The sequence below is a fragment of the Pantherophis guttatus genome, chromosome 2, assembly GCF_059756535.1.
Source record: "Pantherophis guttatus breed Tessera chromosome 2, ASM5975653v1, whole genome shotgun sequence".
Taxonomy (NCBI): Eukaryota; Metazoa; Chordata; class Lepidosauria; order Squamata; family Colubridae; genus Pantherophis; species Pantherophis guttatus.
In genome coordinates, this window is record NC_142064.1 from 6,809,926 (window position 1) to 6,824,033 (window position 14,108).

Here is a 14,108-nt window from a genome sequence, read left to right on the forward strand (position 1 = left end):
ATGTGAGCTTCAGCTTCAGGATCCATCCTTCCAAAGAAGAGTCAGGGTTGATTTTCTTTAGAATTGACTGATTGGATCTCCTTGGGCCTTTCAAGAGTCTTCTTCAGCACCACAATTTGGAAGCATCAGTTCTTCAGTGCTCAGCTTTCCTTGTGGTCCAACTCTCACAGCCATATGTTACTACTGGGAAAACCAGAGTAAAACTTTTGTTGGAAAGCTGATGCCTTTGCTTTTTAATATACTATAGAACAGCTTATAATACTTTGGCCACCTAATGAGAAGGAAGGACTCACTGGAGAAGAGCCTAATGTTAGGAATGATTGAGGGCAAAAGAAGAAGGGGACGACAGAGAATGAGGTGGCTGGATGGAGTCACTGAAGCAGTGGGCGTGAGTTTAAATGGACTCCAGAGGATAGTAGAGGACAGGAAGGCCTGGAGGAACATTGTCCATGGGGTCGCGATGGGTTGGACACAGACTTCCTTGTGGTCCAACTCACACAAGGGCTGTAAAGCACTTGTGAAGTGGTATATAAGTCTAAATGCTATTGCTTAGTGCTATCAACTTTTAGCAACCTTCTGATGAGCAAAGTCAATCGGGAAGCCACATTTACTTAAAAAACATGCTACTAATTAACAACTGAAGTGACTCACTTACCAGCTGTGGCCAGGAAGGTCATAAGATGGGGCAAAAATTCATTTGACAACTGTCTTGCCTAGCAACAAAAATTTTGGGTTCAGTTGTGGATGTAAGTCATGAACTACGGTGTTTTCCTGAAAATAAGACCCTTATATATATATTTTTTTGAACTCTGAAATAACCGCTTGGCCTTATTGCCATGCGCTCAAAAGCCCAATTGGGCTTATTATCAGGGGATGTCTTATTTTGGGGAAAAACAGGGTACCTGTATACCACCAAGTCTACAGGCAAAAACAAACAAACAAACAAACAACCTTAAACTCTTCATGCTACAAATTGTAGTGGCACAGTGGTTAGAATGTAGTATTGCAGGCAAACTCACTGCCAGCAGTTCAATCTTGACCAGCTCAAGGTTCACTCATCCTTCCATCCTTCCAAGGTGTGTAAAATGAGGACCCAGATTGTTGGGGGCAAGATGATGACTCTGTAAACCGCTTAAAAAGGGCTGTAAAGCACTGTGAAGCGGTATATAAGTCAAAGTGCTGTTGCTGTTGTGATAGACAGACAAACAGACAGACACAGACAGACAGACAGATCACTGCCAGCAGTTCAATTCTGACCAGCTCATGGTTGACTCAGCCTTCCATCCTTTCAAGGTCGGTAAAATGAGGACCCAGATTGTTGGGGGCAAAAGGCTGACTCTGTGAACCACTTAGAGATGGCTGTGAATCAACATATAAGTCTAAGGGCTATTGCTAGTGCTATGTAACCACTGGGGGAAGAAATATCCATCTGGTTCAGTTCGAAGCCGGGAGAAAGACACTGGAAACATGGAGGCTGCTTGGAAAGATGGTTTAATGATGAAGCAAAACCACATGGGTTCTGGGCAGCTGATCACATGGAGTTGAGAGTGAGGGGCTTTTATACCTTCTCTTGGGCTTTGCACTTGAGCTTCCTGTTCCTTTGCAAGAACATGTATTCTATTTGCTGTTGTCAGACTCCCATGAGCCCATGTAGGGGCTATATAGGGGTCATAGCTGGCTCTATAGGCAAAGTACAAATCCTAAGTGTTTGTCTGAGCTAAGTTTGGTTGAAGTTTCTGAGGGTGATGCAATGAAGGGCCTTGTGTTCTAAAAGGGTGTTGGGCATTGTGGCTTAATGGCATTGTCCTGTGTTGGATCTTGAATGACGGCTATTTGCTTATGAATAGAGCTATCTAGATACTTGTCTTCTTTCAATAAGCTCTTTATCTCTTAAGTGCTGACATCTGCTGTGGGCTATTAAGAAAAGGTGGGGGCTGCTTTCTGTCTCCAAGAGCATGTCTCTCCATTTCTCCCTTTGGGAAATAGAATAATCTGTTTCTTTTTTTAAAAAAAAAAATTCCTCGAAATATTTCATTCTTCTGGGAGAGGGATAGGTTCTGACTTTCTACACCACCTTTCCTACAGCATGCTGATTAGGAGACAAACTTGAGAAACCAAAATTTCAGAGGACGGAACGGCGAGGCTGGCTTGCCAAAATCAAGTTGATGCATCTACTTCTTTAGATTGCTAATATGCTCACAGTTAATGCAGGCCTGAAGCTATGGTTAAGTTCCCGAAGTAGTTATTGTCCGTCGGCGGAGACCGCTGCATAAAAATCAATTTCGTGGGGTTTTTTTACAACTTCTCTTCCTTCCTTTCTTCACTCAATTACCTTATTGACCTGCAAATGAATGCATTTATTTACAAAAACAAAAAAACAAAAAACCTGGAGGAAATGTGCCGCTTTTTCTTTTTTTGTGTATAATTTGGGAGCGGCGGAACAAAACCAAAACAGGAAATCTGACCTCTAACTCATCAGAAAAAATGATGCCCCCCCCATCTGCCCACCCCCCCGATGACGAAAACGCAGGAAGAAGTCAGACCTCGATCAGCAGACAATGAGTTAGCTTTGCCCTTTGCTGTCGTTTGAATTTCTTGCCTTTTTTTTTTTTTTTTGTTTGTTCGTTTTGTTTTACATAAGCTGCAGTCGGGTTCAAAACATTAGGCGGTGTTCTAATACGGCAATTGAGCAAATCAGCTCTTTCCAGAACAATTAACTCCATTCCGTCTGCCAGCAACGCGCCATTGTGGATGACCCAGTCGTTCGACGGGGCCATTTGTGAAACTTGGCAAAAAGAAATTGCTAGAGAATGCTAGGTCCTGAATTTGTTATTTTTTTCCCCTTTAAAGCTTTAAAAAACAAACCAGCAAACAAACAATGACTGACATTTCCTTCATTGATTTGATCATTGCCCATGGCCAGGGGTGAAATTCTCCCAGTTCGGACCGGCTCGGACGAGTAGGTAGCGGAAATTGAAGCAAGTTCGTCGTACTGGTAGCAATTGGTGGCTGGCCACGCCCCCGAACCAGGCCAGATGGAAGGCAGGCAAGCTTCACAGGGCTGCGGGGAATGGAGCTAGCAATGTACTCCCTTCCCAGTGTGCCCTTCTCCTCTCCCAGGTGACAGCCAGGTCTTCACCGCCTCCTCTTTTCCTCAGAGGGGCAGCGTCTGCCTCCAAGTCCTTGCGGAGGGAGGGACATGCACAAACTCACACGCCCCTGTTGCCCCCCCCCCTCCACTACTTTTGCTGTCAGCTTAAAGTCAATCTTGAAGAGCTGAAAGACATTTCCTTACATAGCCGCCAAACTCATTGTTGGGAGCGTCAGTAATCTAAGGAAACGTCTTCTTACACCTTCTCCTCCACATCCCCCCCCCTCGTTTTTCCATTTCTGTGCTGGATTCTGCTTCTCCAAGAGAAGGCTCCGATGTTTGCCTGGGTGGTGGAGGGAAACTCAAAGTGTTGGGGGCTTCAGAAGGGCAGAATGAGCTTCAAAATGTGCAGCTCCTGGTGTTGTGGCTCCGTTGCCTGAGCCTGGGCTATTGACAGATGCAGACTCTGAGAGTGAGGAAGAGGAGTTGGCAAGGCCTCCCTCTCCAGGACCCTCCTCTCTGGCAATGCCTCCGGAGGACACCAAAGGCCAAAAGATAGGGCCAGAGCCAAGCATGTCCCCGCAGCCACAGGTGGACAGCGACGAAGTAGATAAGTGCTGGCTGGACCCTCGGCAGAGGCGCAGGGAGAAGCGTGCGTAGCAGAGGGGAAGGTGTGCCAGAGATTAGCTGAGTCACTGTACCACACCCCACAGGGTATAAATGTGGGTATGGTGGCCGGTTCAGTTTGTGACGAGCAAAAACTAGAAATAATCCATGATCTCTGCATTACTGGACTTCTGCCTGCCTTGTCGGACTGCATTTGGACTAATCCTTGTATTATTGAAACTCTGCCTGCTTTATCGGAATGCTTGCAGTCTAATCTTTGTTTTGTGTGAGTAAAGTCTGAATTGGCAGCTAGCCACTGGGTTGCTGCCAGCTTTATCTTCAAAGATTTTGTCGTGTGGCTTATTAACTCTGGGCCGTCTGTGGGGGTGCGTGTGTGTGACAGGGACAGAACACCTGGCTCTAACAGTGAGTGACGTCAAGTTGGCCACGCCCACCCGGTCACATGACCACCAAGCCACACCCACAGAACCGGTAGCAAACAGTTTTACATTTCACCCCTGCCCATGGCTATGGCTGAACCAGGGGAGAAAATCCACTAACACCCCCTTTCTAATTCTCCGTGATTCCACAACCTTAAGTGAAGAAGGGGAAGTCAGAATGGACTGACTTTGCATACTTAAAGGTGCCTTCCCTCACAGCCACCAGTGTTGTGACCTAGGCTCACTTAGTCATTACAAGACACAATTAGTCCCAAATAAAGCTATTTTATTATAATAGCTCAGAATTACTCCATTTCCAGTTTAGTCCAAATTAATTCCAAAACAAGTCCTTCAGAAAAAGTCCTTCGGGCTTATCACAAACCTTTATCTTCTTTGGCACCCTGCCAAAGGCCTTTCTTGGCAGAGCCCCACAAAGTTCAGAAACAAGAGATGCCAACTGGAAACAGATTTAGCAATGTTGCCTTCCTACAAAGAGCCCAAGAGCCTTTGCTGCTCTTTTAAGCCTTATGGGAGGGGCCAATCATCTCCTGGCCTTACTCCCGAGTCATCCCTTTGGCTTTAGTTGCTCTTGCCTTCTGGCAGCTCTGCGCATGCGTGCACTAGGAACAGGCTCCTCCTGTTCCTCTGCCTCTCTGCTGTCCAACTCTGGAGGCTCCAGAGTCCGTGCATCACTCCCAGATGGACCTGGCCCTATCTCTGCCTCCAATACAGAGCCCTCGTCCAGGCCTTCCCAAGACTCCAGGACTGGCCCATGGTCCTCCCGGGCCTCTTCATTGTCCGACTCCGCTGCCAGCTCCGCAGGCTGCTGGTGGACCACAACAAACAGGTCACACACAGATCAGAACATAGAACATTTAATAATAATGTTGGAGGGGACGTTACAGGTCTTCTAGTCCAACCCCTCGCTCAAGCAGGAGACCCTAGATGTTGTGGCCTGTCAGCCACCGGCCCCTCCAACAGCCGAATCAGAGGAGGAGAAGGTGTGGGAGTCAGGGTCAGCATCAAAGCAACCTGAGAGCTCCGAGGGGGAAGAGGGAATGGAGCTGGCAGAGAAAGAGAGAGAGAGAGAGAGAGAGAGAGAGAGAGAGAGAGAGAGAGAGAGAGGTGGAGCCTGGGCCGTCTGTCAGCTCTCAGATGGAGAGTCAACAACCCCCAGGTCTGGAGGTGTCTGATGAGGAAGAGGAGGAACAGCTGGGTCCAGTGCCTGATGTGCAGATGCAAAGAAGGCAGAGGAGAGGAGAGCAGTGGAAATCTATGGGCCGACCCTTGGGAAGGAAGAGCCACTGCTGTAGTGAAGCCCCACCCTAGCTCTGGGGATAAAAGGCAGGGAGCGGAGATTAATAGATGTGGCAGACAACTATTCATCTTCCAGACAGATGGACTTGTTAGGCTGCAGTGAGAGACAAACTTTTTGCCGGGGCTGCTGTCGCTCCTAATTAAAGGAATCTTCAGAGGGTTTGTCGTGTTTGGGGAGCTGGATCAGAACACTCTATCTATGGAGATCCTCAGTCATCCAGGTCATGATTGCCCCAAAGTTGCTTTTTTCAAAAGGCAACTGGTCTTTACTTAAAAAGCCTTGGTAGTACAGTGGTCTAAAGCATCCTGTTATTAAGACCAGCTGCCTGCAATTACTGCAGGTTCGAATCTCGCCAGGCTCAAGGTTGACTCAGCCTTCCATCCTTTCTAAGGTAGGTAAATTGAGGACCCAGTTTGTGGGGGCAATAAGCTGACTTTGTATAAATATACAAAAGGATGAAGGCTATTGCTTAACACATTGTAAGCCGCCGGAGTCTCTGGAGAAGGGCGGCATATAAATCAAATTTTTAAAAAAAAGCCTCCAGTGATGGGCACCCACAACTTCTGAAGGCAAGGCATTCCATTGGTAAATTGTTCTCAACGTTAAGAAATTTCCCCTTAGTTCTAGGTTGCTTCTCTCCTTGATTACTTTCCACCCATTGTTTCTTGTCCTGCCTTCAGGTGCTTTGGCAAACAGGTTGATCCCCTCCAGGCCTCCTAGTTACTATTCTCTGTACTTTTTCCAAATGTTTGCTTCTTTTCCCCCCAACAACCAACTTTTTTTCTCAGCCCACTTTATCATGCATTCTTTCACCTGCAATTCAGATGTTTACTACATGCTTGTAGTTTTATCCCTTCAGATAACTGAACTGTTTTCTTTAACGTCCTGAAATTTAAATGCAAACTCACTCTGGTTCACAAACCACGATGGTAGCAGATCCATCCAACGATGATAGCACAATAGTAGCAACTCCACACACTACGGTAGCTTATCATCAACTGAATACTTTACAGTACCTTTCTTAAATACGTTTACAACCAGTGATTATCTAATTACAGCATGACTCAGCATTACAATGAATCAACAGTAAAACTTTAAAGTAACACAATACATATTCATATTAAAGTCACAGAACACATATATTGCCTGGACAACTTGTTAGGCTCAAACCATATCCTAACACAATTTAGGAATTACGTGTTCATCATTTGTGAACAATTCTACTTGAAACACAGTCTTACAGTGTTCAAACCATAGATTCTTTGGCCTACTTTAAATCTTTTTAACAATCGAAATAAGAGACCTTGATGTCTTTATCCCTCTGCCATCACTTCTTCTCTTAATTTTATTTTACATTCCCCTTAAAAAAAAGTGCTAAGATCTCACAATAAATTAGTTATTGGTGCAATCCACTTGTCAAATCTTTTCAAGAAAACTGCAGACTTTTTTGCAGAAAAACTGACTCAAAGGCACTGAGAGAGAGGGAAGGAAAGAGAAAATATTTACTATTTGGAACTATAAATATCCAAAAGGAAATATTTCCGTGGAAATAATCAATGTAAAGAGGAACATACATGATTATTTATGGGAAGTAGATCAATCTTTTTAATGTTATTTTTTGCATTAGTTACATTTTTAACAGATAAGTGTTTTTAAAGAAGTACATTCCACTGGCTATAACTAAAAAATGTTAAATTATACGGTATAAATATTTCTTACACCATACTGGAAATTCAGATGCTTCTGGATGTCTATGAATATTTCTTCTCCAAAATCCACCTTGGACCAGGGGTGAAATCTAAAATTTGTTACTAGCGGTTCTGTGGGTGTGGCTTGGTGGGGGGAGGGAGTAATGTGACTGGGTGGGCATGGCCAACTTTTTTTTTTTTTTTACTTTTAAAAGCATTTTTTCTACAACCTTAAGAGGTTGCAGAAAAAATGCTTTTAGAAGCCTCTGAGGATCAGGCAACTCAGTTGGGATTGCCAGAGGCTTTTAAAGGCATTTTTTTTCCCTACAGGTTGCAGAAAAAAATGCTTTTAAAGGTTAAAAAAAACAGCCTCTGATGATCCCGCGGCTCAGCTGGGCATGAGGTGGGTGGCACAGGGATTTTCGCTACCGGTTCTCCAAACCACCCGCCGCCATAGCTACCAGATCGGTGATCCGGTCCGAACCGGGAGCATTTCACCCCTGCCTTGGACGTTTTGCTGAGGGGAAAATTGTCCCAATTTAAAAACATGTGGACTTTTTTTTAAAAAAAAAAAAAAAGAACTGGTAGTAATTTTGCCCTTTCCCATCCAATACTTAGCGATATTTATTATTTTTTATTATATTATTATATTTAAATTTGTATACCGCCCTTCTCCCGAAGGACTCAGGGCGGTGCACAGCCAAATTAAAATACATACAATACAAAATTTAAAATAATTTAAAACAGAATTAAATCCAATTGGCTTCCCGAAGTATTTAAAACCCATTACCCCTTAAAACCCCTTTAAAAATTTAGAATATAAGCCCAGAGTTCCTACCGTACAAAGCAGGAGTCTCAAAATTTGCCTGAAAGAGGCAAACCCAGCTGTAAATAAAAGACAGTTTTTCTGCTTATCAGGCACAGTTAACTGGCTCTATTGGTGATTAGGCATAATGTGATCATAACTCTTCCAATTAGCTTGGAAAAATAAACTAGAAAGTTGTTTGGGGCTACAACATTTCTGGTCTACCTTGCTCCATGAGAAGATTTGAGAGGCATCAGAGAAAAATATCTATCGTACCAGGGGTGGGTTCTAATTTTTTTTACTACCGGTTCTGTGGGCGTGGCTTATTTTGTGGGTGTGGCTTGGAGGTCATGTGACTAGGTGGGCGTGACTAGCTGGTCAGAGTCATTTCTGGAAGGTCCTCGCACTTACGACCAGTCCTCGCACTTACGACCCGTCTCATTTGTTTGCTTTTAACACTGATCAGCTGTAGGACGGCCCTTTGAAGCCCCGTGGCAAGAGTTTAAACAGTTTTTTTCCCTCTAGTCATCAGCTGGGACTCAGGAGGCAGCAATAGATTGGGGGTGGGACTAAATAAAAGGTAAGAATAATGTGGGGCGGTGGGGGGGTGGGAGGGCAGGGGGGGGAGAACTGGTTCGGTGACGTCATATTGTCACCGCTACTGGCTTGGCCGAACTGGACCGAACCGGGAGGAACCCACCACTGCATTGTACACAGTGGTGGGATTCAAATAATTTAACAACTGGTTCTCTGCTCTAATGACTGGCTGGATGAGTGTAGCCATGGAGTGTGTGGCCAGGGGTGTGTGACAGGCAGCACTCAGCCTCCTACACACCCCCCCGGGAGCAAAGATGACCCACAGGGGAGGATGCACCGCCCACCCCGCACCCCATTTTGGGCCTAGGAGGCCACCCTGAAGCCTCCTGGGAACGAAAACGGGGTGTGCCGCATCATCCCGTTCCCAATTTTGGGCCTAGTAGGCCTCCCTGAACTTATCTGGGAGCCAAAATGGGGCATGTGTGGACTCCTGGAAGGGATGGGGTGGGGAGGGGCATGGCCAGCCAGCAATTTAACTACCGGTTTCTCTGAACTGGCCCAAACCGGCTGAATCCCACCACTGAGAGGAAAATAATCCTCTGGTAACAAAACTCTGTACAGTTTTGGGGGTAGAGTGTTAGACAGGACAATAGAAGAAAAAGATTTAGGTATACTCATAGTCAGTGGTGGGATTCGAATAATTTAACAACTGGTTTGCCCAGGGTCAGGTGTGCTGTCATGGGAGGCATGGCCCGTCCCCATCCTCCAGCTCTGCTGCATATGTGGGATGAGCCATGCCTCCCATGACAGAACACCTGACCCTGGGCGAACCAGTTATTAAATTATCACCACCACCACCTGCACTATCAAATGGATCCTGGAAAAAGAGCGGCCGGCACGAGGGAAGGAGGAGGAGCAGGGAGAAGAAAGGGAGAAAGCAGCCTCCTTCCCTCACACTGGCCGCTCCATTACCCATTTCTCCATAGCTGTGCAACACCCAGAATCCACTTTGACAGAGGAGGTTTGTGTGGTAATTTAACAACCGGTTCGCTCAAACTGATGCAAACCGGCTGAATCCCATCACGGTTCATAGTAGATAATGACAAAATGAGCGAAGGGTGTGGCCAGGCAGCTGTGAAGTCCAACAAAATTCTGGGATGCATCACTAGAGGGATCACCAGTAGGAATAAGGAAGTGCTAATCCCCCCTGTATAGGACTTTAGTCAGATTCCATTTGGAACCCTGTGCCCAGTTCTGGAGACCTCACTTAAAAAGACATATTGATAAAAGATGGAGTGAATCCAGAGACACGGAACAGAAATGGCCCAAGGTCTGAGGGACAAAACATATTAGGAGCAGGGGTGGTATTCACTTACCTTCGCTACCAGTTTGCAAATGTGAGTCCGTGCTCCTTCCGCGCATGTGTAGAGAGTCAAAAACGGGATGTGATGACATCCGGGTGGGTGGGTGGAGCCTCCTGCAGCCGCCACTACCAGTTTGCCCGAACCGGATATAACCAGCTGAATACCACCACTGATTAGGAGAGATTGGAGCAATCAAATATGAGGACAGCCTGGAGAACAGAAGGGAAAGGGAGGATATGATTGGAACCATTAAATCTATCACAGGTGTGAATAAGATCCTACAAGCAATATTTTCAATATTAAGCAAAAATGAAGAACATGGGGGTATCACCTCAAACTGACAAGAAGGAAGGAAGTCTTTCTTCTCATCCTCTTTTACCACTTTGGATGTCGACCAACACTGACAGGGCAAGCTACTTGTACATAAACAGAGAATAAAACCCACTCCCTTGTGTGCACTGATGACGTTACCTAGTTGGGTCATGAAATGTCTGCAAGAAAACAACCAAGCTTCAGACAATATCAAGACCCCCACCAGTGGTGGGATTCAATTTTTTTTACTACCAGTTCTGTGGGCGTGGCATGGTGGGTGTGGCATAGCTTTGTGGGTGTGGCTTGGTGGGCATGGCAGGGGAAGGATACTGTAAAATCCCCACTCCAGGGGAAGGTTACTGCAAAATCCCCATTTCCTCCCAATCAGCTGGGACTCGGGGGGGGCAGAGAATAGATGGGGGCAGGGCCAGCCAGAGGTGGGATTTACCGGTTTAGTTTAATTTAATTTAATTAATTCAATTTATATGCCGCCCCTCTCTGAAGACTCAGGGCGGCTCACAATACATTCCAAAAAATCATTATAAAAAAAAACATTTAAAAATTAAAAACATTAAAAACTCATTCACGCCATTCATGGCCGGATCTCGCCAGATCGCAAAGGGAGATCAACGGCCCCAGGCCTGCCGGAAGAGCCAGGTCTTCACTGCTTTTCGGAAGGCCAATAGGGTGGGGATGGTCTGGACTTCAGGAGGTAACTGGTTCCAGAGAGCTGGGGCAGCCACAGAGAAGGCCCTCCCCCGTGGGCCCGCCAGCCGGCATTGTTTAGCTGATGGGACCCGGAGGAGACCAACTCTGTGGGATCTTACCGGTCGCTGGGAGTTATGCGGCAGAAGGCGGTCTCGAAGATAACCTGGCCCTGAGCCATGTAGGGCTTTAAAGGTAATAACCAACACCTTGAATTGCACTCAGAGACCAATAGGGAGCCAGTGCAGCTCGCGGAGAATTGGTGAAATGTGGGTGTATCTAGGTGCGCCCACGACAGTTCGCACGGCTGCGTTCTGGACCAACTGTAGTCTCCGAACACTTTTCAAGGGTAGCCCTATGTAGGTTCTCCAAACTACTCAACATTTCCACTACTGGTTCTCCAGAACTGATAAGAACCTGCTGAATTCCACCTCTGGAACCCACATGTTTCCAACTCTGAGTTACAAATATTCTCATCGATTGGCAAGGGTTGGTCTATTGTGTGTAAGGAACTAGAGAACTGGGATTTGGCTAGATTGTTCCACATTCTTCTTGGACTTAACCTGACATTAGACAATCTCTCATCTAGTTGATTTTAGGCTCTCTGCTTCATTAGCACAGAGGTTCCCAAGCCTTGAATGTAGCCCCCAGGCTCCTCCAAGACTTGTCACTAAGTTCTAATTTTTAAGATGATTAAAAGGGAAAGTCATCAAGTTACAGGGGGAAGGAGAGTGTTCACAGTAGTTAAATAATTTACGTGTCACCTAGTTTAAATTCAGTGAGGAAAGATTTAGAGGTTCTGTTCCCACTTGCCCTGAATGAACACTCTCTCTCTAAGTCTCGCTAATTTTCCCTAACTCAGCAAACATTATTTTTTTTTAATTTATATCACTGACATCCAAAACATAATACCATATCTTCCAAAATGGTTTTCTTCTAATTTACTATAGATCAGTAGCCCACAACCTTTGGGAGATCAGTGACCGGTTCCATGGAGAGAGGTTTATCTGTGGACTGGAGGATGTGTGATTATGCGTGATGCAGGGGTGAAATTCAGCAGGTTCTGACAGGTTTGGGAGAACCGGTAGCGTAAATTTTGAGTAGTTCAGAGAACCGGAAAATGCCACCTCTGGCTGGCCCCAGAGTGGGGTGGGACTGGAGATTTTGCAATATCCTTCCCCCAGGAGTCGGGTGGGAATGGGGATTTTGCAGTATCCTTCCCCTGGAGTGGGGTAGGAATGAGGATTTTGCAGTATCCTTACCCTGCCATGCCCACCAAGTCATGCCCACAGAACCAATAGCAAAAAAAAATTGAATTCCACCACTGGCGTGATGTCTGCCTCCATCATATGGTGCTTTATTTCTTTGCGGGGCCCAGTTTCTGGCATGCCTTGGACTTATGCCAGTCTATGGAGGTTGGGAACCCCTGCTATAGATTGTCCTCGATTTATGACCACAATTCGAGCCAGAATTTCTGATATGAAACAAGGAATTGTTCACTTATCTGAAATGGTATAGGTAAGCCTCGGTGGTGCAGTGGTTAGAGTGTACTGCAGGCTACTTCTGCTGCCTGCCGTCTGCCTGCAATTTGGCAGTTTGAATCTCACCAGGCTCAAGGTTGACTCCGCCTTCCATCCTTCCGAGGTGGGTAAAATGAGGACCCAAATTGTTGGGGGCAAGAGGCTGACTCTGTAAACCGCTTAGAGAGGGCTGTAAAGCACTGCAAAGCGGTATATAAGTCTTAAGTGTTATTGCTATTCTCCTGCTTGAGCAGAGGGCTGGACTGGAAGACCTCCAAGGTCCCTTCCATCTCTATTCTATTCTTCTTGTCTAAGAAAAGAAGCTGATTTAAGATTTAAGTGAGTCATGGCCAATTGTACACCTGTTTTGCCACATTTGTTAAGTGCCACATTTGTTAAGTGCCACATTTGTTAACTCTCAGCGAGTTCAAGACCTGTGGAATTCAACTCCCAGAATTCCCCAGCCAGCTTAGCTGGCTGTGGAATTCTGGGAGTTGAAGTCCACAACCTTAAACTCGCTGAGATTGAGAAACACTGCTTTATCGGATGCCAGAATGGTTGCAAATTGTGATCACATGACCTCTGGATGCTACAACTATTGTAAATACATGCCGGTTGCTAAGTGCCCAATTTTTGATCACATGACCAGGGAATGCTGGGATGGTCATAAGTGCGAGGACCTGTCATAAATCAGTACTTTTGCAACTTTGAACAGTCACTAAACAAATGGTTGTAAGTCAAGGGCTACCATATCTTGGCTTGAATTAACTGAGATAATTATCCAAAAACGTTATTTTTTTCCCCCTCCTCCTAGATACAACATAGTTTCTTTGAATGTATCTAAATTTGTTATACGGGTAATTCTCAACTGAAGAGAAGAGAAGAGGAGAGGAGAGGAGAGGAGAGGAGAGGAGAGGAGAGGAGAGGAGAATAGAATAGAATAGAATAGAATAGAATAGAATAGAATAGAATAGAATAGAATAGAATAGAATAGAATAGAATAGAATAGAATAAATTGGAAGGGGCTTGGGAGGTCTTCTAGTCCAACCCCCTGCTTAGGCAGGAAACCCTACACCCCTTCAGACAAATGGTTGTCCAATCTCTTCTTAAAAGCCTCCAGCGTTGGAGCATTCACAATTTCTGGAGGCAAGTTGTTCCACTGATTAATTGTCCTCACTGTCAGGAAATTTCTTCTTAGTTCTAAATTCTTCTCTCCTTGATTAGTTTCCACCCATTGCTTCTCGTCCTGCCCTCAGGTGCTTTGGAGAAGAGCTTGACTCCCTCGTCTTTGTGGCAGCCCCTGAGATATTTGAAGACTGCTATCATGTCTCCCCTAGTCCTTCTTTTCATTAAACTAGAAATAACTCAGTTCCTGCAACCGTTCTTCATATGTTTTAGCCTCCAGTCCCCTAATTACCTTTGTTGCTCTTCTCTGCACTCTTTCTAGAGTCTCCACATCTTTTTACATCGTGGCAACCAAAACTGAATGCAGTATTCCAAGTGTTGCTTTACCAAGGCATTATAAAGCGGTATTAACCCTTCACGTGATCTTGATTCTATCCCTCTGTTGATGCAGTCTAGAACTGTGTTGGCTTTTTTGGCAGCTGCTGCACACGGCTGGCTCCTATCTAAATGGTTGTCCACCAGGACTCCAAGATCCCTCTCACGGTTACTACTATTGAGCAAGGTACCACATATACGGTACCTGTGCATTTTGTTTTT